Source organism: Gopherus flavomarginatus, chromosome 5 (genome assembly GCF_025201925.1).
Source record: "Gopherus flavomarginatus isolate rGopFla2 chromosome 5, rGopFla2.mat.asm, whole genome shotgun sequence".
In the NCBI taxonomy this organism is placed as follows: domain Eukaryota; kingdom Metazoa; phylum Chordata; order Testudines; family Testudinidae; genus Gopherus; species Gopherus flavomarginatus.
Genome location: NC_066621.1, coordinates 28,346,003 through 28,371,874, shown reverse-complemented (window position 1 = coordinate 28,371,874; position 25,872 = coordinate 28,346,003). Strand labels below are relative to the sequence as shown.

Sequence of the window (25,872 nt, the reverse complement as noted above, 5' to 3'; positions counted from 1 at the left end):
GAAATGAAGTTCAAAAGTTCGTGGGGCTTTTCCTGTCTACCTGGCCAGGGCATCCGAGTTCAGATTGCTGTACAGAGTGGTCACAATGGTGCACTGTGGGATAGTGCCTGGAGGCCAATACCGTGGAATTGCAGGCACACTAACGCTAATTCAACATGGCAATACCAATTTCAGCACTACTCCCCTCGTCTGGGAGGAGTTCAGATATCGATATTAAGAGCCCTTTATATCGATATAAAGGGCTTTGTTCTGTGGACAGGTGCAGGGTTAATGTGATTTAACGCTGCTAAATTCAATATAAACTAGTAGTGTTGACCAGGCCAGAGAGAGCAGCAAGTTTCCCCTATTGTTTCTTGCTCTTGTTTTTTTCACTAGCTTTTCCTCTGCACCAAGTTGTTCTTGTTTGTTGTGAGCCTGGCTAGCTCAGTTGGTAGAACATCAAACTTTTAATCTGAAGATCCAGGATTCAAATTACTGGTCAAGTGATAAACTACTCCCCAAGATCTTAAAACTGTCTTTCTGGAGTCCTCTTTGATGGTACTTTTTCTCTTCAGGACTTTCCCTTTCCTCAGAAAGGCCTTTTTGTGTGTGGCTTTGAAGGGGCAACTTCCTGACAGCCCCTTTGTCCTTGCAGCCTGGAAGAATAAAGGCCTCTGGTCATATAGCATGTTCCTTCCCTGCACACACACACATACGAACACACAGAATATCCCTAAGAAATTAGAATAATCTGCTGCCTTCCCCGTCCTGCTGAATCCCCAAATGAGGATGCTCTTCAGCCCAAACCCATGTCCCCTCTTTTCCCATGCTGCTGGTCATTATATCACCATAACTGGCCTCTGCCAGCATCCCATAAAGTCTGTCGTGAACTCACCTGCCCTGCATTCCTGCTACAGAGGCTGGGCTCCTCCCATTTCATAACTCCAGAAAGTTCTAACAGCTGAGTCGCTATCTACACTGGGATTAGGTTGATATAACTGCATTGCCAGCCTAAGTAATGTAATTACACCAACCTAATTTTGTAGCGTAGACCTGGCCAAAGAATCACACACGCACCTTGGGAGCAAAACTTCACCTGCTCCTCTGCTTTACAGAAGCCAAACACGAGCAACGCTTGTCAGGGCCCAGTGGGACTTGTCAGAGAGTCAGGCGGGAGCACATATGCATTAAATAACAGCAGGCACCATGGCTTAGTTGGTTAAAGTACCTGTTTTGTAAACAGGAGATCCTGTGTTCAACTCCCAGTAGTGCCTAGGGCAGTGGCTTTTGGGGCACCTGATACTGGCTACTGTCAGAAGACAAGATTCAGAGCTAGGTGGACCTACTGTTTAAATTACACTCAAAGGCATTGATAATAGAGTGACTGAAAGTTTGGGTGTTGAGAGCTGATAGGTCAGTGGTCCAGTTCCCTCAATGTGGTTTTACCATTTCCACTTCCTAAACTCCCTCCCAACCGCTGGAAAATTACAATGCAGACATATGGGCTTGAGCCCAACCTCTGAGGCTCCATGAGGGGCGAGGGTTTCTGAACTCAGGCTTCACTGTGAACACAAATATCTGCACCACAGTTTTTAGCCCCTCAGCTTTACATCCAGGATCCCAAGTCAGATGACCCAGGTCAACCCTGCTGCCATCTTCATCCCAGGAGAGATGGACTCCAAGGGTACGTCTCCATTGCAATGGAAGCCCAGGTGTGGCACACTGTGCTCAGAGCAGCACCTGGAAGCCCCATATTCACCACTCTCATATAATGATGACATGGTTTGTACAAAGTCTGCCTGGTGAGGTATCATTTCAAAAGTCTTGATCTGTTGAACATTAATATTTTGTTGGACTGTGTGTGCTCGCATTGGTTGGGAAGTTATGAAGTTTTGCTCTGTGTGCATTACTGAGATATGTTATGAGGCTGAGAAATGCCCCCCACCAGCCTTTCAGGTGCGACAAGGGAGGAGCCAGACTCGCTGCTGTCCCACTGAAGGTATCCACATTCCCAAGGACTATGCCAGGAACCGTGTACAATGCAGGCTTCTCCAAGATAGCACAGAGACACTGGACACCACTTGACTCACATGGTAGCAAAGGAGCTTCTTAGCAAGTTAGATGAAACTATGAAAGAGGGGGAGAGACATCATGACTTGGCCTCTCTTCCCCAGAACTCAACAGCTGGAAACACACCTGGAGGACAAAGACTGAACTGATTCAGAAATCAGAAGAGAATAATAATAATATTTTCAAACAAAAGTCCCCAAACAGACTAGTATTTGTTTTTCAGCAAAATTTTTCATTTTGGGGAATTTTGTTTTCTCAGTCAGAGCTTGCCAAGGGAAGCAGGGAGATAATGTTTGAGTTGCCTCCTTCAGAACAGCTTGGCCTAGACACTAGCTCTGGTTCACTGTTCTGGCTTTGCTCGAGTTGAGGGTATTTTAATAATTTGGACGGCTCCCAGGGTGTTTGGGGGAGATGATGAGGTTGTTACCTTTAGAGACAAAAACTAAGAAATACAGGACTAGAGATTTTATTTATTTATTTATTTATTTATTTAGAAATCTGGGTTTTAGACATTTTATTTAAATCGGGGGGGGTCTGAGTTTCTAAGAAGGTTTTTGTTTGCAAGAAGCAACATTGTTTGGTTTGTCATTGTAGCAACAGGGGAGATGGTTGTCTATAAAGGAGGGGTGAAGACTAAATACATGCAGAAAGAAGGGGATTTGAAGATATGCATGCAGAGAACAATAGATTAGCAGTCTACTACTTTAACCACTTGGCTATTTCATCTGAGTGGTCAAGAAAGAGACAGTAGGAGAAATCTAAGGCCAGCAGAGATAGGGACAATATGAACATTTAAATATTAAGCGGAAGCAGGGGCTGATTGAGCTCCCTCCTCACATCTAGTTAGGAGCTGAGGGAAAGACTTCAGGAACAGCCTGTGTTTGCATAGACACACCTACTCTGCCTAGCGATGCAGCATGATGGGGCCACTTTCCTAAAAGGACCGGTGTTGGCTGGTTACAAATCACTTTAGGATTGAGTGGAATGAAATGTTATTATCCTTCCTGCATGAGTGAAGAGCAGCAGAACATACCTAGCCGGTCCTGATGGAGGGGTAAGTGGGTGAGGAATAGCCTTTATTGGGCTGCCTAGAAGTGATTGAGAACATCATCTTAGAACAGTGGTCCCCAATTATTTCACACTGTGCCCTCTTATGCATGGCCGTGGACCCTTGGAAGCCACAGTCAAGAACTGAGGCTGGGAGTGGGGTGTTGCTAGCTGGGGAGAGGGGCGCAGACAGGGGTAAGGGAGTCCAGGCCAAGCTGGGAGCCAGAGGCCCAGGCTGAGGGTGGGGTTGGGGAAGAGCTGGGACAGAGTTGGGCTGAGTGGTGCTCCCTCCATGGGGGCTGGCTCAGGCCCTGAGGTGCCCCCATGAAGGTTCCTCTGTGTCCCCCTACGAGTTATGCCCCACATTTTGGGGACCACTGAACCCTACTCACTAATCAGGGGCTAGTGATGCCAAAGGCCAGGGAAATGGAGAACAAGTGCGGGGCCCCCAGCACTGGAACCATGTGAAGGGGCTGCAGGAGAGGGTCATGGCTGGTGGCACAGAGAGTTAAGGGCAAAGGCAGCACAGGTGGGGGCAAGAGTTAGGGGAGAAGGAGGTGCAAGGGTTGGGAGTGCAGTAGCCAGCGGTAAAGGGGGAGTGGGGATCATCCAGGGGCAATGGGGAAGTGCCAAAGTAAAAGCTTTGTCCAGGGCACCATTTCCCCTAATGCTGGTCTGAGCAAACAATTGGAAATGACCCTTCAGTAAGACCAGAACCATAGTGTAGAAAAGCCCCTTTGTTAAGTGGTTGTGGCGGAGTGCTTAGGGAGATGGGTTAAAAAACACTGGGTGTCTTTCTGTGGAGGTTTGATTTTTGCCTGCTAGGCAAGACTGGTGTGTGGTGTCTTCATGGCTGTCCTTTCAGTGTCTGATCACCCACAGTGCCACAGGGAGCCAAGTTTAGACATATTCAGAGGCTCTATGCCAGGGTTTATCAAACTTCCTTTCACTACACACCCCTTCTGCCAAAAAAAACTTACTACGTAGCCCTGGAAAAAGGGACCAAGCCCCTCCCCACTGGGTAGAAGTAGGGGAGACTAAGCCCAGCCCCAGTTGGGGGAAGGCAAAACCAGAGCTTAAGGGATTCAGCCCTGGGTGGCGGGGCTCAGACTTTTGGCTTCAGCCCCAGGCCCCAACAAGTCTAATCCCAGCCCTGGTGACCCCATTAAAACAGGGTTATGACCCACTTTGGGGTCCTGACTCACAATTTGAGAACCACTGCTCTATGCTGATTGGAGAGTTTTTTCCTGTGGGTGTAGTTAATCCACTTCCTCAAAAGGTGGCAGCTATGTCAGTGGGAGAAGCTATATTGGTGGGTGTGCAAGCTGTGGAGTTTATCACATTTAAGAAGTTTAATTAAACCCCATTTTTAAAACCACCTGTGGTCTGCAAATGGCAAAGGAGCTTGATGAAGCAAGGTCTGTCCATCAAAGTCCTGGAGATCACAATTCTATACTGTTGTCATAGGTGTATAGCTTGGTAGTAGAGTACTTAACTACAGCTCAATAGGTTCTTGGTTCAAACCTCTGTGTTCTCTTCTAACCTTCTTTCTTTTTTTTAAAAAAAGGAAAACATTTTCATTTCCATTCTTCATTATGTTCAGGAGTTCCACTATACAGGGATACTTCATATGAATGTAAACACTCAACATTTTGCTGTCCATATGCATAAAAACCTAGCAAAGCTGTCCATCAGCTGAAATCAGTTCCAGTCCTCTAAATGACTAGTTTATGTTTTCATCAATTAAACAAAGGTATCATAAGAATGTACATTTGAAGATCCCTTTTCTCCAGGAGCTGTGCTGCGCAGAAGAACAAGAGCCACATCCAGCTGCAGTTCAGGAGTCTGATGACCAAAGAGCCAACAAATATTCTGAACGTTGGAGAAAAATACCTTCTAGTGAGCTATTGAACGAGCTCAACCTGTTTAGCTTATCAAAAGAAGATTGAAAGGTTACTTCACTGAAGTGTTGAATGGTTTTAATGGAGGGAAAAGATTGGGTATGAAAGGCTCTTTAATCGAGCAGAGAAAGGCATAACAAGACCCAATGGCTGGAAGGTGAAAAGAGACAAATTCATATTACAAATAAGACACAAATATTCAACAGCAAGGATGATTCACCACAGGAACAATGTACCAAGGAAAGTGATGGATTCTCCATCTCCTGATGTCATTTAATGAAGACTAGATGCCTTTCTGGAATGTGTTTGCCCCAAAGGTAGCTATTGTGTCACACAGGAGGTCTGTGATATGCAGGGGGTCAGATTAGGTGCTCTAATTGTCTCTTCCGGCCATAAAGTCGACTAATTTCTGAAAAACTGAGTGTAGCATTGGGAGCAGCGTCTGATGCTTTCCTGTCTAGCCGGCTTGCTGCCTAGAACGAACGCTCCTTGAGTGGGGTGATCCACAGAGAGTAGCTCAAACCTCCAAAGTGCCTGGCCAGGGGCAGGACATTAGCACAGCAAGGGAGGGATGTGGCAGCGACATCACAAAGGTCTTTTGCAGGACCTCAGACTATTGGTCAAAGGTGGTGGGGAGGTGGTGACCTCACAGAGAGATGCTGACATCAGCCAGGCACAAAAGGGGCGAGGAGCCAGGGAAACCTCAGAGACCCCTGTGGCTTTACTTCAGCAAGTCTCCTTCTCCAGGTCTGTCTTTGAGGACTGAGAGAGTATTCGGGTTCACGTATGTGAGCACCAGGAGGAATCTCTTTCGAGTTTTCCCTTTCCCTTTTACTGATTTTACTAGAAAACAACTGTCTCTGTTTAGAAGGTAAGAGCCTTATCGAGGTTTGAAACCTGTTCAGTCTGATCCATCCGGTGACAGTTGAATTCTAGGCATGGAAATCACGACCTTAAGGAGGCCGAATTTTATTCTCCACCTTGGATTTTGTCCCTTAGAAACACTGGGGACAATTGGGTTTGTCCTTTTTGTTACACCTTTTCCTCCATCACTCTCTCCCTCCTTTCTCTTTGTCTCTTGCTTCTTTTGTCCTTTCTCCTCTTCCCCTCCCAACACCAGGAGGTGTGTGTGTCTATGTGTGTGTGTTGCAGGGGAGTACTTGGCAGCTCCCACTGTGGGAGGTCCACCCAAAAATGTGAGGCTGAAATAGTGCTCTGGCAGTGACCCCACCTGTGACCTGGGCCATCCTTTGGGCTCTCTGGTGAGAATCCTCAGCCTCCCATCCTCAGTCTCTACCCTGATTGGTTGAGCAGGGGGTTATTGACACGAAGGAGACTCAGGTCCTTGTTCTTCTCTTTTAAAACCAAGTAAATAAGTCATAACCAGTCATACGTTTGACAAATTTGCTGCTTTCTACATTAACTGTCTCTGAGCAGTTCTTTGTTCTCTCTAACATTGCGGTTCTCAAATACATGCTGAATAATTACTGTGCACTGTTTTTGGTCTGCAGCTCATTTGAGAACACTTTATTCAAGTCATTCAGTTTTTGAAATTCATGATCTGATGCTTAGTTTGAAAATCAGGGCTCTTGGGTCCTGTTCCCAACTCTGCCACTGGCTGGCTTTGTGACCTAAGACAAGTCAATTCTCCTTTCTCAGCCTTAGCTTCTCCCTCTTTCAAGTAGGGATACTAATGCTCTGCTCCTACCTATCTCACGGTGGGTGGAGGATGGGGATCCATTGAAGAGTGTCACTAGGAGTAGTGCGTAATATGAGGTGTCCTATCACGTTTACTCAGAGCAGATTATGACATAATAGAATAGCTGAAATAGTCTTTTTCATTTGTATTTTTTTATTTTGAAATTAAGAGCAGCAACTACTTAGCTCAGGTTGAAGCATCTTTTCTAATTTTTGAGATCTAAGTGTCTCCTCTTTGTTTGCGACGAGACAATTTAACACACTCTGACAAACAGGAGATGCTTTTGTTTTGCAACAAAATATTTTTGCAAAGAACTTTCATCTCAATTGTTTTGATTTTGAGAAACAAATTGGTTTAGTCTGAAGGGGATTTTCTGACTGAAATGGTTTCAATTAAATTTCCCCACCATCTCGATTCCTGGGCTCTATCCCTGCCTCTAGGGGGGTTTGCTGTTTGTTAGAACAAGAGTCAGGACTGGTGGCTTCTCTTTCTGGCTCTGCCACTGCCTTGCTGTGTAGCCCCTTGGGTAGGCCACTTCCCTTCTCTGGATCTTAGGCTCCTCCCCATCTGTCCAATGGGAAGAGGGACAATTCTCGAACTCTGGGCAGTCGTGAGCCTGAGTGAGATAAGAGGCGTTAAAGCCCTCTGTGAAGGAGAAAGGGGAGTTTCACAGTGTTTAGCACCAAGGAATTCTAAAGTTTGCTAAAATGTCTAATTTGTGGAAACAAGAAATGGTCGGGGCCAAACTTTTTAACCACTGCCTTTTTTAAAGCCCATTCAGGAATGTGAGTCCCTGTCTCTTATGTACCCGGGGTTCTTTGCCAGCAGGAGAGAAGAGGTTCCTGCCTCTGTTTTTGTGGCATTAACAAACCAGGTTGCTGTGCTTCAGTTCTCGTCTGAGATCCCTGAAAAAGAACACCTTCCCATTCATGAACAAGACAGGACCTATTTTTAAAAGGGGAACAAAGAGACCCCTGAGACTTACAGACTAGCTAGCCTCACTTCCATAGCTGGAGAGATACTGGAATAGATTCTTAAAGAATCAGTTTGTCGCGGCACGTACAGGATGCCTTGGTTTTTAGGACGAGTGAGCATGGGTTTGTCAAGAACAGATCATTCCAAACCAATCCTCTCTCCTTCTTTGGAAGGGTTCTGGGCCTGTTGGAGGTGGGTAAACATTAGATGGGATCTATTTCGGTGTTACTGAGGCTTTTGACACAGTCCTGTAGGGCAGTCTCACAAGCAAATGAGGGAAATGTGGTCTAGACACATTCAGTGTGATGTGGGTGCAGAGCTGGTTGAAAGCCCAGACTCCAAGAGCCCTTCTCCATGTTTGGCTGTACAACAGAGAGGGTGTACCTGTTGGGTTCGGCAGGGGTCAATCCGGGGTCCAGTACTATTCAATATTTTCATTACAGATTTGGATAATGGAGTGGAGAGCATGCTTCTAAAATTTGCAAATGACACCAAGCACTTTGGAGCACAGGATTGGAATTCAAAACGCCCTTAACAAATTGGAGAATTCTAGAGCCAAACTCCATGGCTGGGTCCATCTCTCTAGACTGTGATGAAGTGAAACCCCAGACGGAGTGTGCAGCAGTGGTTAGTGAAGGGACCTGGAAAGAAGGACTGCTGGGTTCCATCCATCCTTCTGACATTTGGTGTGACCCTGAGCCAGTAGCTTCACTTCCCCAGGCCTGTTTCAAATTAGTAGGGCTGGGGTTGCAGTCCCAAGAGCCCAGGGGGATTGGGAGGCTCCGGGAAGGTGTGTAAAGTGCTTGAATTTCAGGATTCTGGAGGCCTTGTCACCCCCACACTAGGGTGATGTTCTGCACCCCCTGTTGATGGCCAAGTTTCTCCTTTCCTTGGCAATAAGACAGACTCTTGTTTTCCCAGCCAGCCGATCGCCCAGTGTCATCACCCTGCCTGCTGGCTGGGCAGGGTAACTCCTCAGGTCACCACCCCTCTCTCCAGTCTGCCTTGGGCTGGGAGAGTGAGGAGAAGGGTGAGGGATGACACTGAACATCCTCCATCCATCGCTCCATCACCAGAGCAAGTGAGTGGCATTAGGGTTGCTCAGTGGCATCCCCTGTCTGTCTGGGGAGAGGCAGAAAGAGGGGAAAAGAATCTCTCCCAAAGGAGATTGGATTTGCAAACAGCCCCCAGGAACCCCTCACTCTGAGACTTGGGAGGGGCTTCTCCAGAGCCTTCTCCAGTGTGTTTGGCAAGGTCCCAGCAATGGGGCTCCCAGCAATTCCCTTGTGGGAGACTGTTCCCCAGGCTGAGAGTCTCTGAGCTGGGCCAGACCCGGGGAGCTGCTGAGCATGGAAATCAATGGGAAATGAGGGGGCCCTGGCCTTGCTATGCCTAGGGACTTTGAAGTGGGGAATGGTTTCCCAGGAGAAGTCCAGACTCCTGGGTTCTGTTCCTTCTCTAGCCTGGGTGGGGGTGTGTGGCGGAGGTGAGTGTGTCCTGGATTGGCAGGAGGGAGCTACTTGTCCAAAGTGACCGAAGATCTTTGTGACTGACCCTAGTGCTCGAAAAGGATGAGACTCCCCGGTTCTTGTAGCCCCAGGGATGAGGAGGGGGAACGCTGAAGGGCAGCAGATCATGCAAGTGTGTGTAGCCTGCACTCTCTGCTCCCTGGTGGCAGGGGGAGGAGCTGCTCTGGCTGGGGCAGGGATGTGTGGGGATCAAACAGGCTGGTTAGCGAGAGGCTGCCTTGACCACAGAGTCATGCCTGCTCCCCGCTGGGTTCCAGGATGGCCAGGCTCCTGAGGATGTTCAGGAAGAAGGCTCTGCAGGTGTACCCAGAGCTTGAAGGAAGCAGCTGCCATCTTCCCCAGGAGCAGAGGTTGGATCATTTCACAGGCCTCCTGTATGACACAATAGCTACTTTGGGGGCAAACACATTCCAGAAAGGCATCTAGTCTTCATGAAATGACATCAAGAGATGGAGAATCCACCACTTTCCTTGGTAGCTTGTTCCTGTGTGAATCATCCTCGCTCTTGAATATTTGTGCCAGTACCATTTTTGTAATATGAATTTGTCTCTTTTCATCTTCCAGCCATTGGGTCTTGTTATGCCTTTCTCTGCTCGATTAAAGAGCCCTTTAATACCCAATCTTTTCTCTCTTCAACACTTCAATGAAGTCACCTTTCAATTTTCTTTTGATAAGCTAAACAAGTTGAGCTTGTTCAATAGCTCACTAGAAGGCATTTTTTTCCAACCCTCAGTACATTTGTTGGCTCTTTGCTGCCCCAGCCCCAATTTCACAACATCTTTTTCAAATGAGGACACCGAAACTGGAGGCAGTATTCCAATATCAGTCTCACTGATGCCGTGTCACCTCCTGTGACATTATTGACATGATGATGTTCGTCCATCGTTGTCGATGAAGACCTCAGCAACTCATTCGTTCGATGACCGTACTCTGTGATTCCGAATATCACTGATCAGTCCAATTTGGGCATGGAACGTCCTGTTACACATCGGACAGACGTGATGGCACTGTTGATAATGTGCAGGCAGCTCTGGACTTGCACAGCTCACGCTTTCTTTCAGCCTCAGCAGTACGTCTCACCTCAGAGGTATTACTGCCTGTGTGAATGAGGCTGCGCCATGCTGGATGGTTCAGTGCGAGGGTTTCCCATGTGGCAGTGTTGATCTTGAGGGACTTCAGAGAGATCTTCAGCGTGTCCTTGAACCGCTTCTTTTGTCCTCCATGAGAGCACTTTCCCTGGGTGAGTTCTCCGTAGAAGAGTTGTTTAGGAATGCGCTCGTCTGACATTCTCACAACATGTCCGGCCCATCTGGTCTGGGCTCTCATCAGCAGTGTGTGAACTGACGGCAGACTGGCTCTGGTAAGGACTTCAGTATCGGGCACTTTGTCCTGCCATCTGATTTTTAGAAGCTTTCGCAGACAGGAAATGTTGAAGTGATCGATCCTTCATGCACGACTCCGATAAACAGTCCATGTCTTGCAGGCGTACAGCAGAGTGGAAGCACCACTGCTTGGTAGATCTTCAGCTTCATTGTTAGGCTGATCCCTCGATGTTTCCAGACGTTGGAGCGCAATCGGTCAAATGCAGAGCTGGCTTTAGCAGTTCGGCAGTTTACTTCAATATTGATTGACACCACTATGGAAAAGGTACTGCCCAGGTACGTGAAGTGGTCCACTGCCTGAAGTCTCTGTCCATTTACAGTGATGGACGGTTCTGAGTAGGGAGGATGGGGAGCTGGCTGGTGCATAACCTCAGTCTTCTTGATGTTAATGGTGAGACCGAAGTTGTTGCACACAGATGAAAATTGTCCATACTAGCTTGCATTTCTGGCTCCGTACTAGAATTCAGAGCACAATCATCGGCAAAGAGAATGTCTCAAAATACAGTTTCCTTCACCTTGGTGATGGCACACAGTCGCCTCAGATTGAATAGTTTCCCATCGGTTCTGTACTTCAGGCCTACTCCTTCAGTGCAGTGTTGAAAGGCATCAGTCAGAGTGGCAGAGAATATCATGCTGAACAAAGTGGGTGCTTAAAACACACCCTTGTTTGATACCGTTGGTGACTGGGAAGGCCTCAGATGTTTCACCGTCCTCCAGGACACGAGCCATCATACCGTGATGAAATTGACGTACCATTTGTATGAATCTGTCTGGACAGCTGAATTTCGACATGATCCTCCACAGGCCCTGGCGACTGACAAAGTCGAATGCTTTCATGAGGTCCACAAAAGTTGTGTAGAGTTCACGATTCTGCTCTTGACATTTCTCCTGTAGCTGACGCACAGCGAAGATCATGTCAATAGTCCCACGTCCCTTGCGGAAGCCGCACTGTGATTCTGGCAGTAAGCCCTGCTCCAGGTGAGTGACCAATTGGTTCAACAGAACCCGTGCAAGAACTTTCCCAGCTGTAGAGAGCAGCGAGATTCCACGGTGATTGTTGCATACCTGGCGATTACCCTTCCTCTTATAGAGGTGCACGATGGACGCATCTCTAAATTCCTGTGGAATGGATCCCTGCTTCCAGAAGGACTGAAACAGCTCAATGAGTTTCCGTAGCAACATGGGTCCAACGACTTTGTACACCTCTGCTGGTATGGCATCTGACCCTGGGGCTTTGCCGCTTGACAGCTGGTTGATGGCTTTCTTCACTTCGTCCTCTTCTGGTGAAGCATCCAAGGAGTCATTGGCTGCAGCCTGGGGCATCTTTTCAATGGCCTCATCTTTGATGACTGAGGGGCAGCTGAGAACTACTTCAAAATGTTCAGCCCATCTCTGGAGAATTTGTGGCTTTTCTGTAAGGAGCATAGTGCCATCAGAGTTCAGGAGGGGAAAGTTCCCAGAAGACTGTGGACCAAAGAGTGTATTGAGGGCTTCATAGAACTGCTTATAGTCGTTCCTGTCTGCTTATGCCTGTATTTCATCTGCTTTGACGCTCAGCCACAAGTCCCGCATTTTGCACATTCGGTTCTGTACTGTTCTGTGAGTGTTGATAAAGGCGGTCTTCTTTGCTGCTAAGGATGGATAGTTCTGATATGCGTGATGCAGGCGGTGCTTCTCAGCAAGTAAGGCCTGTATTTCCGCATCATTTTAGTCAAACCAGTCTTGGCGCCTGCGTGTGGAGGACCCCAATACCTTTGATGCAGCTGTATGGACAGTGTTGCAGAATCGCTCCCAGTCTTTCTCAGCGTCATCCTCAATACGAAGATCAGGAAGCTCATTCTCTAGGTCTTCCACTAGATTTTCAGTGATGCGGCTGTTCTTCAGCTTCGACACGTTGATCCTTTGAGAGCCTTGCAGCCTTGTGGTCGTCTCTTCGGCATGATACGGAGCTTCATTTTAGATACTATGAGCCTGTGATCCGTCCAACAGTCAGCACCGCACATAGCTTTTGTAACCCTGACATCTTGTCTGTCCCTTCTCCTGATGATGACATAGTTGATCAGATGCCAGTGCTTGGAACGGGGATGCATTCATGAGCTCCTGTTACGGGAAGGGAGGCGGAAGACCGTATTGGTGATCAGAAGGTCATGTGCTGTACAAGTTTTCAGCAGTAACAGACCATTGCTGTTACACTTTCCCACTCCATTTTTCCCAATGACTCCTTCCCAGGCTGCGGCATCACATCCAATTCTTGCATTTAAATCGCCAAGCAGGATCAGCTTGTCTGTGCAGTGCACTGATGATAGCAGAGCATCTAGTTCTTCATAGAATTTATCCTTCACTTCCTCTGGAGACACCTCACATGCCAACCTTTGCACAATATTTGCTGCACATATATAACAGTGGTGGCAACAATGAACTCTGCGGTCCCAGTTCATATTAATAACGTCACAGAAGGCTATAGAGAAGTGGGAGGGAGTCGTCTTCCAGCCAGTGCATCTCGTCTGTTTCTCCCCTGCCACTTGGGATGAGGTGGGAAGGGAGCAAAACATGCCCGGCTGAAGGTTTTGCGCTCGGCCTTGAAGATTAAGCCCGAACCCCTGTCATGTCTAGGTCGGGGTTGTCCTGGGCTCTGTAGGGGGAGGGTTCAGCTGGGAGAAGCGGATTTTGTCTCTGATAGATAAGGGCTTTGTCAGTGGGAAGCTGTAGGTCACATGCGGGGGGTGACAGTGGGCTTTGAGCTGGGGCAGCAGCAGCAGGAGAGCAATGTGTGTGTGGCAGGGCCGGGGTGGGGGCTTTCACTTGGTAAAAATGAACCTGCCAAGCCACTCCCTCTGCTGGAGCAAAAGTCTCTCATTTATCTCCTCAACTCCCCTCCATGAAAATCTCCACCTCTCCCCCGGCGCAGAGAGACCCCTTCACTCCCATGGATATTTGTAATTGTTTGGACTCTTCCTCGGCCTTTTCCAAATAGTTTTCCCCGAAAAATGAAAAAGAACATTTCAAATGAGAAAAACAAAACAAATCAGAGAAACCCTCAAAACACACAGTTTGGGTCTGAATTTTTCTACTGAAATTTGGAGACAATAAAACTCATCCCTTTGTTGGCCAGAAAACAAAGCTAGACTTCCCCCACTGTAGCTGTGACTTCTGCTACCGAAACACCAATGCTCTGACTTCTCTTGTGAGACATTTCTCTGCACAATACTGCTGGTAATCCAGTTACTGACTCCAGGGAACATTTTCCTTAGCCTGGTTCTGTGTGTCACTGGTTTCTCTAGCAAAGATCAGTCCCTGGCCCTGTGGTCGAAACATCCTCATTTACATCAGTCTTCAAGTTGAGAATCATTTCCTATTCCCGCCCTGTGGGAGGGGAGACTTTTAAATGTGCTCTCTGTGTGACTGCGCATGGCTAAGCAAAGAGAACAAACCCAAATCCCCCCTGTGCTTTAGGAGCCAGGTCTGTGGTGGGAATTCTGTAGTTCAGATGACTTCAAGCCTGGACATTGTGATTCTTTACCAGTTTCTCTGGCATTGGGGCATTTTTGTGCTCCCAACTGTGATGGCCGAGTGGATAAGGCGTTGGAGTTGAAATCCATTAGGGTTCCCCTGTGCAGGTTTGAATCTTGCTCACAGCGAGGCCTGTGTTTTAGCCAGTCTCTAACCCAGGCAATACCTCTGTACAACCCACTGAGACACTCTCAGTTCTCTCCCCACCCCAAGTAAATCCTGTTCTGCTCCTTTCATAGAGGTCCCTGGGACACCACCTCACACTGTGTCCCTGAGGTGTCAGGCAAACTCTCAGCACCTGACACCTCTGCCACTCACCTGGTGCCCCACAGATCAGCCATAGCCCTGGTTCTGCTCCTCTCTCTAGAGTGCGAAAGAAGCCAAGTCAGCAACTTCATGGGAGCTCTAGGGCTGGAGAACCAACAGAGAAAAAATAGATGCTCAGCACCCACTGGCAGCCAACTGCCCCCCACCACTACAGGCCGTGCTAACAAGCTCCTCCTCTTCCCCTTCGTCACCTCCCACTTGCCAGTGATCAAGTGTTCAGTGGGGTTCAGGAGGCGCTGGGTGGGGTGGGGGAGGAGCAGGGACAGGAAGAGGTAGGAGAGGGGGAGGAATGGTGCAAGCTGGGAAGAGATGGGACAAGGGTGGGGGCTTGGGGGAAGGGAGTGGAGTGGGGGCAGGGCCTGGGGAGGAAAGGGGGGATTTGTCCCAGACCCCGGATCCCTCTAGGGCCAGCCCTGAAGGGAAAACGCTGACTATCACAGTGACAGTAAAACTGACCAGCATTGTGGGGAGACAGAGGGAGATTTGCATTCATCAAGCCCCTTCTCTACCCCAAGGTGAGCCAGACATGCTCTCTCCTGGCCCTCACTCTAGCAGCTGGACTCCAAGGAGCCATTTCCCCACAGGAAATGCATTGAGTGCCCCTGTGGTGCTGGGGGGCTTTCACTGCTGCTGCTTGTGGGGCTGGCAGGGAGGCTGATGTCTGCACAGACTATCAGCTGCCGAGCCGAAGGGGGCACTTGGGACCTTACCAGACTGGCTCAGTGAAGACAGGAGGTTGACAGAGCAATACAGATGCTCTCCAGAGCAGAGAGCAGTAGTCGCCCATGCAGCCAGGCAATGAGCATTTCCCACAGCCTGGAGCTGAGAGGGAGGCGGCAGCTGCTGTTCCAGCTCCTGGGGGAGAGGCCCTGTCAGCCAACAGCCAATTCTTACTCACCACAGCAAAGGGCGTTGAGTTCCTCCGGTGGGGCTGTGGAGCAGCCGTTCGTTTTCCTGTTTGCACTCCTCTGCCGTGTGAAAATCGAGGAGGGGAGGAAGAAGCCCCACTTCCCTCCTGAAATGACGTCCAGTGAGGGAAGCCAGGACAACAGGGTGGGGTGGCAAGTGGTGGCCAGACTCTCACCGCCAGGGTCTAGTCTACCTCAGAGTCCAGCTCAATTTCCTGCACAAGCCAGAGGCCCCCAGTCCCTTTCCACCACCAGGTCAATCCGAGCACGAGGGCAGAAACAGCAAGTCAAGCCGAGCAAGGCAGGCAAAAGCGAATCTTGTCTTCATGGGCCGCTCACAATGACATCCTTTTTGTGTGCAACTCGTGCAAAAACATCCTGGACAGAGAAGCAACAGGCCAAAATAAACCCATATGGCCACCAAAATAGCTCTGTTAGGTAAGCATTAGACTGAAGAGATAAAAGCCCATGGACCAATCCCAGGCTTCGGGTGGTTTTTTCATCCTCTTTGTGCAGGGGCAGCTTATTTTCTGGCAGCACAGCAATGCCTGCACCCAAAGTGAGCAGGGCTGGCCTGGGGCAAAGCAATTTTGGGAGCCCATTCCATTAAAAAAAAGTTGCAATACTGTATTATCATGGGGCCCCTGCGGGGCCTGGGGCAAATTGCCCCACTTGCCTCACTTCTCGGTTGCACTAAAGATGAGTCTCTGATCTTAGGCTCTGCAGTAGGAAAACATAGAATGGACTTCTACCGCTAGTTGACCCACCTGACCTTTAATGATGAGAGCTGTCTTTCCCAACATGACAGGAAGAGAGCAAGGCAGGGTGACCCTCAGGAATGGTGCCAGAGGGCTGCTGGGCAGTGACAGGCAGGGATTGGGGATGAAAACTCCTCTGCGCAACTGAGCAAGGGCATTAGCAGGGAAAGGTCATCTGTGAAAATGGCTGTGTGGAAAGTGGAAGGGATTTGGGGGCCCAGGAGAAGGCGCTTGATGTTCAGTGCCTTGGAGCAGCTGGACTTGGACATGGTGGGTGTTCAGGAAATGCACATTAACAACTCTAGGGTAGCTCAATAGGCAAAGGGTGATTGGAGGAAGGGCCTCCTGGCCAAGGAAGAATGATGGGGCTGGAGTCTTGTTTTTCACATTTGCGGTGTGAGTACAGAAGGTGGTGGAGCTCCGACCAGGGAGGGCATTACTGGCAGACTTTGTGCTCTGTGGCACTGGTTACTGCTATATTAGTGTGTATGGTCCCCAGTTAAGGCATAAAAGGGAAGATCAAAGGATCCCTTCCTCTGGACTGCATGATGTTTGTTGTTGGGGGCAGGATTTTAATTGTGTCAGCCGGCCTCAGGACCGCTGGTCCCGTTTTCCCGACCATCAGAGGAAACATTTTTACAATGAGCACTACCTGGCACAGGTCTGTAGTGAGGTCAGCTTAGAGGAGCTCACTCCAGGCACAGAGGGGGTTCACTTTTCTGCAGGGACAGACCAGGACGCTCATTGACTGGATTTATGCTTAGCTTTTGTGTCTTTAGCATGTTGCTTCTCAGATTCTTTCTTGGCCTGACTTGTTACACTTTGACACTTAACAGGCCAGAGTTTGTGCACCTTCCTATTATCCTCACTAGGTTTTGATTTCCAAATTTTGAGGGATGACTTTTTGCCTCTAAAAGCCTCCATTACTCGGCTGTATACCTAGAGTGGCTTTCTGCTGGTCCTCCTATTGTAGTTTCTGATTTAGGTCAAACGTTTCATCTGAGCCTCTAATTGCAGTGTTTTTAAATGGTCTGCATGCTGCTTGCAGGTACCTAACACTTGTGACAGCAGCTCTTTTTAACTCCCATTTAACCATCTGTACTTATGTCGATAGGTTGACTTTAGGTCTTTAACTTTGAGCGTTAGCTGAGAAACTGGAAATCGGACAGAAACCCATTTGACAAACCTCTTCATTTCCTTGTTATTTCCTGACTTCTTTATTCATCGCCTTTTCCTTATTTCCTGGCTGAGGCGGCAGCCTGCCAGGGAGCTCCTCGGCAACTCTGACTGCCTGGGCTGAAGGCAAGAGGCAGGCCTGGGCGTGGCGAGGGCCTCCTGTCCTAGCCTGAGGCCGCAGTACTTCCTCGTCCCTTTTCCCACCCGCACCGGCAGGCGGCTGTTGCAGGAGAACATGAGAGAGGCTCTTGGGATGCTAGGCAGCCCTGTGTGGCTGTCAGGGGAAAGAGCCGAGGCTCCCAACTTGACCTGCCATTGACTCGCGTGGTTCTGCACTCCGTCACCTGAGGTGTGCCAGGCTGTGGATGTGACTGAGGCTTGGGCAGCATGGCCGCACTTTCCTGACAAGGCATGAGGCAGGCCAAGGGCTTTGCACAGCGTACAGGGAAGTGGGAGGGAGGCATCTTTGAGCCTTCGTGTCTCGTCCTTTTCTCCCTTACTCCTTGGGTGGAGGCGGGAGGAAGCGAAACGCTCCTGGCTGAAGGTTTTGTGCTCGGCTTTGAGAATTAAGCCCGAGCCTCCAGCATGGCTGCCGGGAGATGGGCTTTTGCAGCGCTGCCCCCACACTCTTGTAGGCAGCAGGTGAAGCTTTGTTTCAAGATGGCAAAAGGGGAACATCACGGCTCCCAGCAGACCTTGAGGAGCCCACGAGGAGCCTTCAGTGGCATCCCAGGGGGAGCAGAAACCCCCCCTCCTTTCCATTAACAGCCGAACTCACTGACCCAAGATACCACAGAGACACCTATCAGCAGCTGGTTTGCCAGGGCCGCTGCCCAGCACCCTGCAGCGCTTCCTGCCAGTGCCAGAGCTCACCAGGCACTAGCCTGGAGCCAGGGCCTCTAGGCGCTGCTGAAGAAAAGCCAGCAGAGTGACACAGTGGAAGCGTCCTGTGCCCATACCACAGAGGTCAATCAATCAAAACCCCTTTCTGCTACCTCTGGGCCTCCTTCTTCCTACACTGGGCCTACAAGCGAGGGGGCAGCTGGCACAGCGCCAAGGGTCTAACCTGTGTGACAGGAGGCAGCTGATGCCCGCAGCCTGCTGGGGAGCTCCCAGAAGCTTTAAGGGACAGAGACTGCTCAATGCCCTTAGTAACAAGGGTTTGGGGTTCACAGAGGCCAGAAAGGGGGTTACTATGTCTGCCCTATAAGCCTGGGTGTCAGGTCACTGTTCAGCTTTGATCTAGAGCTCAGATCCCAATAACCGACCAGCAGCCCACAGCCTCCCCCTGGGTCTGCCCCACCGAGTTACTCCTTACAGGCAGACCTTATCCCTCTTCCATTCCCGGATTCGCCCCCTAATCATCCTACTGCCACTCAGAGCCACAGACGTGGAGGTGCTGAAGGAGGGCGGGGTGACTCGAGTGGGGTTCTTCTCTAAAGATGGCTGGCTGAAAGGTGATGCTCAGCTCTGTCAGTCACCTGCCCAGTGGCCTCGCTGCCAGGGGATGCAGACATTTCTGTAAGGTGCAGAAAGGGGCTATTTGGTGTTGAAGCAAATGCGAGGAATGTGCATTTCTGAGAGGGAATTTCCGCCTCTTCAGCAGCTGTACACCAGGGCCCTAATGGATAAAGTATTTCCTTCTGAAGCCAGAAATTGTGGGTTTGAGTCCCATCTAGGGTGAAAATCTACTTTCTTCCTGTATATTGCAACAAAACCTTGGTCTTCCTTTCACCAAGGAAGCTGGGAGATGTTTGAGCACAAAGTCCTGGATCTTGGGAACAATCACCAAGGATATCAGAAGGCTCAGTCTGGTGATCCAATGGCTGCAATCATACCCCCCCATCCCAGGGCAGTCCCATCTGAGAACCAGGATCCATGGAGCAACATTCCCCTCCTGCCCTGACAGGTGGGCTGTGCAGATGATGGTGGAGGGCAGCGGGAGAGGAGGTTGCACTAGTGCTGTGTGGGCTGTATCTGCACCAAGGATGAATGGAGGGGGTCATGCAGCCTGTGCCTGACAGTCCACAGTGCTATATTCACTCCAGGAACAAGTCAAATCCTGCCCCAAGGCTGGTGAATTCCCATGGGAGCACACAGTGCCCCTGTCCACCACACATGCTGCACACACATCAACTGCACCAAAAGAGACACAAACTGCACACTGAGGAGACAGTTGGTTTGTTTCCAGGTTGCTTTTATTTCCAAAGGTGCTGAAGTGTGATCTCTCTTCTTTTTCCGTGGGCAAAAATGCAATGGAGGAGACTCTCACATCCCTGAGCTGCCAGGTGACAGTGGCAGGAAGAAAACACACTGCAATGAAATTTAAGAAAGATTCATAAATAATTTAACGATGAGAAGTAATTAAATAAAAAAAATCCAATGGACACACATGCTGGTGGCTTCTTCCTACCCCAGAGAGCGAGGGGCAGGGAGTGTGTGAAAGGCAGGTGGTTAAGTCTGAGGGAGCATATTCATAGTTCATACAAGTTAAACAAATTATAGCAGCCAGCTACAAAATACTCCACTTGGTAACATCAATACAGAATATATCAGTCTACAAGCAATACAACTATAGAGAGCTAAGACAGGCTGTCCACTTAATACCAGAGTTCCCACGGCCAAATAGCTGGAAGTCCCTTCACAGTCACTGCTAAATGAAACAACTTTGTGCAGAACCAAGAGCAGCCCTGCTGTGCCGTTAGGAAGGCCTGCAGGAGACTCGGCAAATCAATCTATGATTATGTGCTTCTGCTTAGTAGTTACCAAGTGTGTTCAATGAAAGGGGCAGGTAGCTTCCTTTTTTGGACACCCAGCCAGCCAGTAGCTATAAAATCACTCTGAGGCCTGGTCTACACTTTGACTTTAGGTTGAATTTAGCAGCGTTCGCTCAGTTTAACCCTGGACCCATCCAGACGACAAAGCCCTTTTTTCCAACTTAAAGGGCTCTTTAAATCGATTTCTTTACTCCACTTCCAACGAGGGGATTAGCACTGAAATCGGCCTTGCCGGGTCGAATTTAGGGTAGTGTGGACGCAATTCAATGGTATTGGCCTCTGGGAGCTATCCCAGAGTGCTCCATTGTGACCGCTCTGGACAGCGTTCTCAACTCAGATGCACTGGCCAGGTAGACAGGAAAAGGCCCACGAACTTTTAAATTTCATTTCCTGTTTGGCCAGCGTGGCAAGCTGATCAGCACAGGTGACCATGCAGAGCTCATCAGCATTATGTGCACATTGCTGGAACACATTGCCCAACCCGTACTTTGTGAGAAGTCTATGACCATGTCTATGTCCTCATCACTCTCGTCATCGCACTGCTGTCGCCTCCTTGTCTGGTTTTGCTTTTGCAGCTTCTGGTTCTGCACTGAAAAAAGGCACGAAACAATTGTCTGCCATTGCTCTGATGGAGGCAGGGGCACCTGATGACATGGCTTACAAGCAATTAAAATCAATAAAAGGGGTAGCTTTGCATCAAGGAGAAACACAAACAACTGTCACACAGAGTGGTCCACTCAAGGATTGAACTCAAAACCCTGGGTTTAGCAGGCCATTGATTTCACAAAACAAAGCAGGTCAATTTCTTGTTTTGACCCATCCAGCTTTTACATCTTAGGCTGGTAGTACAACTGCTAGCCATTGTCATCTCCTGGTTGCTCACCAGAAGACGGTGCAGTATGACTGCTGGTCATCATCATCTCCTGGGTGCTTGACAGAAGATGGGAATGACCTGGCTGAGTCACTCCCATGTTTGCCCAGGCGCCCCTAACTGACCTCACCGAAATTGACTAAAAGAGAATCTAAGAGTATGACAACGATTGCTATCAATCATAATGCACCTTCTGCTGCCAAAAGGCAATGAGTGACTTTTCTGCTCCTTTCCCGCAGAACTACCTCAAACGTATGGTCAATGGCATCAAATCAATTCCTTGCCATGGTAGGGCCTCAAGCATTGGTGCACCCCAGTCCCTCCAAGGTGATTGGCTGGTTCCTTGCAGTCTTAAATGCTAGGAATGTGACTCCAAGGGCCACAACAGTCCTCCTTGTATGTTCCTATGAACTATCCCTCAGTTGGGCAAAACATTTACAGAGACTGTTTCCCAAGTTAAAACGATGGCATTTTCCCAATGGGAAAGGGATGGAAAATTTCTCTTCTGTGAGGAGATGAGGGAAAGAATGATCCAAACCATGCAATTATTCTGGAAGGTAGACTAAGGAGAGCGGTTTAAGAACCTACACAGACTAGACTAAGGGTATGTCTACACGACAGGATTATTCTGTTTTTACAGAAACCGGTTTTGTAAAACATTGTATAAAGTCAAGTGCACAAAGCCACACTAAGCACATTAATTTGGCGGTGTGTGTCCATGTACCGAGGGTAGCGTCGATTTCCAGAGCATTGTACTGTGGGTAGCTATCCTGTAGCTATCCCATAGTTTCCGCAGTCTCCCTCGCCCACTGGAATTCTGGGTTGAGATCCCAATGCATGATGGGACAAAAACAGTGTTGCAGGTGATTTTGGGTAAATGTCGTCACTCAATCCTTCATCCATGAAAGCAATGGCAGACAATCATTTTGTGCCCTTTTTCCCTGGATTGCCCTGGCGGACGCCATAGCATGGCAACCATGGAGCCTGTTTTGCCTTTTGTCACTGTCACCGTATGTATACTGGATGCTGCTGACAGACACGGTACTGCAGTGCTACACAGCAGCATTCATTTGCTTTTGCAAGGTAGCAGAGATGTTTACTATCCCTATTGCACCATCTGCTATTGTAAATTGGCAATGAGATGATGGTTATCAGTCATTTTGCATTCTTTGCAATTGAAAATTGGCAATGATGGTTATCAATCCTTTTGTATGTCTGCTGCTGTCATGGGTGCTCCAGGCTGGCCTAGCTGAACTTGGCTGTGGCTGCATGGACAAAAATAGGAATGATTCCCCTGGTCATTCCCTTCTTTATGTTTTGTCTAAAAATAGAGTCAGTCCTGCCTAGAATATGGGGCAAGTGTACTAGAGAACCAGAGAGCACAGCTGCTTGGGGTCAAAGCCCCAGAGATCCTGCAGAAATGATGAGCTGCATGCCATTCTAGAGGCTGTCCGTGCAACAACCCCACCTGTTGCTTCCCTACTCCCCCAACCCTCCTGGGCTACTGTGGCAGTGTTCCCCCATTTGTGTGATGAAGTAATAAGAATCATTGAGTTTTTAGTGAGATAAAATGAGAAGGAGGCAGGCTCCAGCTGCTCTCATAGTCAAGGCAGGACAATAAAGGGTGGAGGGGAGAGAAGCGCTGCTATGATAGTCCAGGGAGTACAGAATCTTCTTTAGACATGAAAGGGAGGGGGCTGATGGAGCTCAGTCTCCAGCTGCTATGATGAGGACTGTTACCAAGCCTTTTGTGCCATCAGCCAGGAATGACTGGGAATCATTCCCATTTTTACCCAGGTGCCTCTGGCCGACTTCACCAAGGCCAGCCAGGAGCACTCACCAGCTGATGACAGCAATGACTACCCACCAGTTTGCACCATCTGCCACCAGGAAGGGGAGACTGGTGCTCAGCGCTGCAGCACCCTGTCTACCACCAGCATGCAGTAGACACAGGGTGACATGGAAAAAAAAGGTGAGAAATATTTTTGTTTCCTTTTTCTTTTGTGGGGCGAGATGGAGTAGGAGAAGAGTGGATCCCTGGATCCCCTAACCCTAGCTCCACTTGTCCTACCCCTGGGGCCCCTAACTCTAACTCCAGGGGCCTGCCCGTGCGGCCACTAACCCAAGTTCCAGGGGCCCTTCCCATGGAGACCCTAAACCTAGCTCCAGAGGTTCTACCCGTGGGACTTGTAACCTTAGTTCCAGGGGCCCTACAAGTGGGACCCCATCCCTAGCTCCAGAGGCACAACTCCTGGGACCCCTAAGCCTAGCTCCAGGGGCCCTACCCCTTGGTGCCCTAACTATAGCTCCAGAGACCTTACCCGTGGGTCCCTAAGCCCTAGCTCCAGGGGCCCTACCCGTGGATCCCCTAACTCTAGCTCCAGGGGCCCCATACCTGGGGACACTAACACTAGCTCCAGGGACTCAACCCATGATGTCCATAACCCTAGGTCTAGAGGCCATACCTGCGGGACTCCTAACCCTAGCTCCAGGGGCGCTAACCCTGGGGCCCCTAAGCCTAGCTCCAGGGGTCCTACCCGTGATACCCATAACCCTAGCTCCAGGAGCCCTAATTCTAGCTCTCGCAGCCCTACCCGTGGAACCCCAAACCCTAGCTCCAGGGGCCTCATCCCTGGGGACCCTATCCCTAGCTCCAGAGGCTTTACCCGTGGGGGCTCTAACGCTTGCGCTAGGGGCCCTGCCCGTGGGGCCCCAACCCTTGCTCCAGGGGCACTACCCGTGGGGCCCCTAACCCTAGCTCAAGGGGCCCTACCCGTGGGACCCCTAACCCTATCTCCAGGGGCCTCATCCCTGGGGATCCTAACCCTAGTTCCAGGGCCCTATCTGTGGGACCTCTAACCCGAACTCCAGAGGCCTTACCCCTGAGGCCCCTAACTCTAGCTCCAGGGGCCCTACATATAGGACCCCTAACCGTAGCTCAAAGGGCCCTAACCCTAACAGCAGGGATCCTACCCATGGGACCCCTAACTGTTGATCCAGGGGCCCTGTCCTGAGGCCCTTAAGCTTGGCTACAGGTACCCTACACGTGGGGCCCCTAACCCTAGCTCCAGGGGCTCTCCCCCTGGGACCTCTAAAACTAGTTCCAGGGGCCCTACCCGTAGGGCCCCTAACCCTAGTTCCAGGTGTCCTTCACGTGGGATCCCTAACCTGAGCTCCAGGGGCCGTACTCCTGGGGCCCCTAACCCTAGCTCCAGGGGCCTAACCCTTTGACCTCTAATCCTAGTTCCAGGGGCCTTACCCCTAGGGCTCCTAACCCTACATCCAGAGTGTACATCAGCGGGGCCCCTAACCCTAGCTCCAGGGGTCCTAAACGTGGGCCCCATAACCCTGGTTCCAGGTGTCCTACCCCTAGGACACCTAACCCTAGAACCAGGGTTCCTACCCATGGGGCCCCTATCCATAACTGCAGGGGCCCTACCCGTAGGGACTATAATCCTAGCTCCAGGGTCCCCACCCCTGGGATCCCTAACACTAGCTCCAGTGGTCCCATCCCTGGGGCCCCTAACCCTAGCTGCAGGGGCCTTACACATAGGACTCTTAACCCTAGCTCAAGGGGCCCTACCCCTGGAACCCCTAACCCTAACAGCAGGGTTACAACCTGTGGGGCCCCTAACCGTTGATCCAGGGGCTCTGCCCTGGGGCCCTTAAGCCTGGATCCAGGGACCCTACACGTGGGGACCCTAACGCTAGCTCTAGAGGCCCTACTCATGGGGCCCCTAACCCTAGTTCCAGGGTCTCCATCCCTGGGACCCCTAAATCTAGATTCAGGGACCCTACTCGTGGAGCCCATAACCTTAACTCCAGGGGCCCTTCCCCTCGGGACTTAACCCTAGCCCTAGAGGCCCTACCCATGGGGCCCCAACCCTAGCTCCAGGGGACCTACCCTTGTGGCCCCTAACCCTAGCTCCAAGGGCCCTACCCGAGGGATCCCTAACTCTGGTTCCAGGGGTGGGGCCCTTGGAGCTAGGGTTAGTGTTCCCAAGGATGGAGCCCCTGAAGCTAGGGTTAGGGATCCCATGGGTAAGGCCTCTGGAGCTAGGATTAGGGGCAACACGAGTATCACCCCTGGAGCTACGGATTGTAACCATAGCTACAGGGGCCTCACCCCTGGGACCCCTAACCCTAGCTCAAGGGGCCTCATCCCTGGGGTTCCTAACGCTAACTCCAGGGACCCTACCCCTGGTACTCCTAACCCTAGCTCCAGGAGCCCCATGCCTGGGAACCCTAACCCTAGCTCCAGGGGCACTTCCCCTTTGTCCCTTAACTATATCTCCAGAGGCCTTATCGGTGGGACCCCTAACCCTAGCTCCAGGGTCCGTACCCTTGGGGCCCCTAACCCAAGCTCCAGGTGCCCTACCCATGGGGCCCCTAACCCAAGCTCCAATGGCCCATCCCGTGGACCTCTAACTCTAGCTCCTGGGGCCCTACCCATGCGGCCATTCATGCTAGCTCCAGGGGCCCTACCCGTGGGGCCCCTAACCTTAAATCCAGGGGGCCTACCCGTGGGGCCCCTAACCCTAGTTCCAAAGGCCCTACCCGTGGGACCCCTGACCCTAGATCCAGTGGCCCTACCCCTGGAGCACCTAACCCCAGCTCCATGGTCGCTGCCTGTGGGGCTCTTAACCCTAGCTCCAACGGCACCACCACTGGGGTTCCTAAACCTACCTAAAGGGGCCCTACTCGTCAGTCCCTTAACCCTAGCTCCATTGGCCCTACAGGATGGACCCCTAACCCTGGCTCCACGGGCTCTACCTGTGAGACCCCTAACCCTGCCTGCAGGGGCCCTACCCATGGATCCCCTAACCCTAGCTCCAGGAGCTCTACACATGGGACTCCTAATCCTGGCTCCAAGGTCCCTACCCGACAGGCTCCTAACCCTAGCTCCATGGTCACTTCCCATGGGGCCCCTAACTATAGCTCCAGGGGCCCTATCCGTGGGGCC

General features: G+C 50.3%; 1 non-coding gene across 1 annotated transcript; it reads left to right on the top strand.

The window, feature by feature from the left end:
• Positions 1-1,179: 1,179 nt before the first annotated feature.
• Positions 1,180-1,253, top strand: TRNAT-UGU (transfer RNA threonine (anticodon UGU)). The gene has a single exon. It is a non-coding gene; the product is annotated as a tRNA-Thr (tRNA).
• Positions 1,254-25,872: the final 24,619 nt, after the last annotated feature.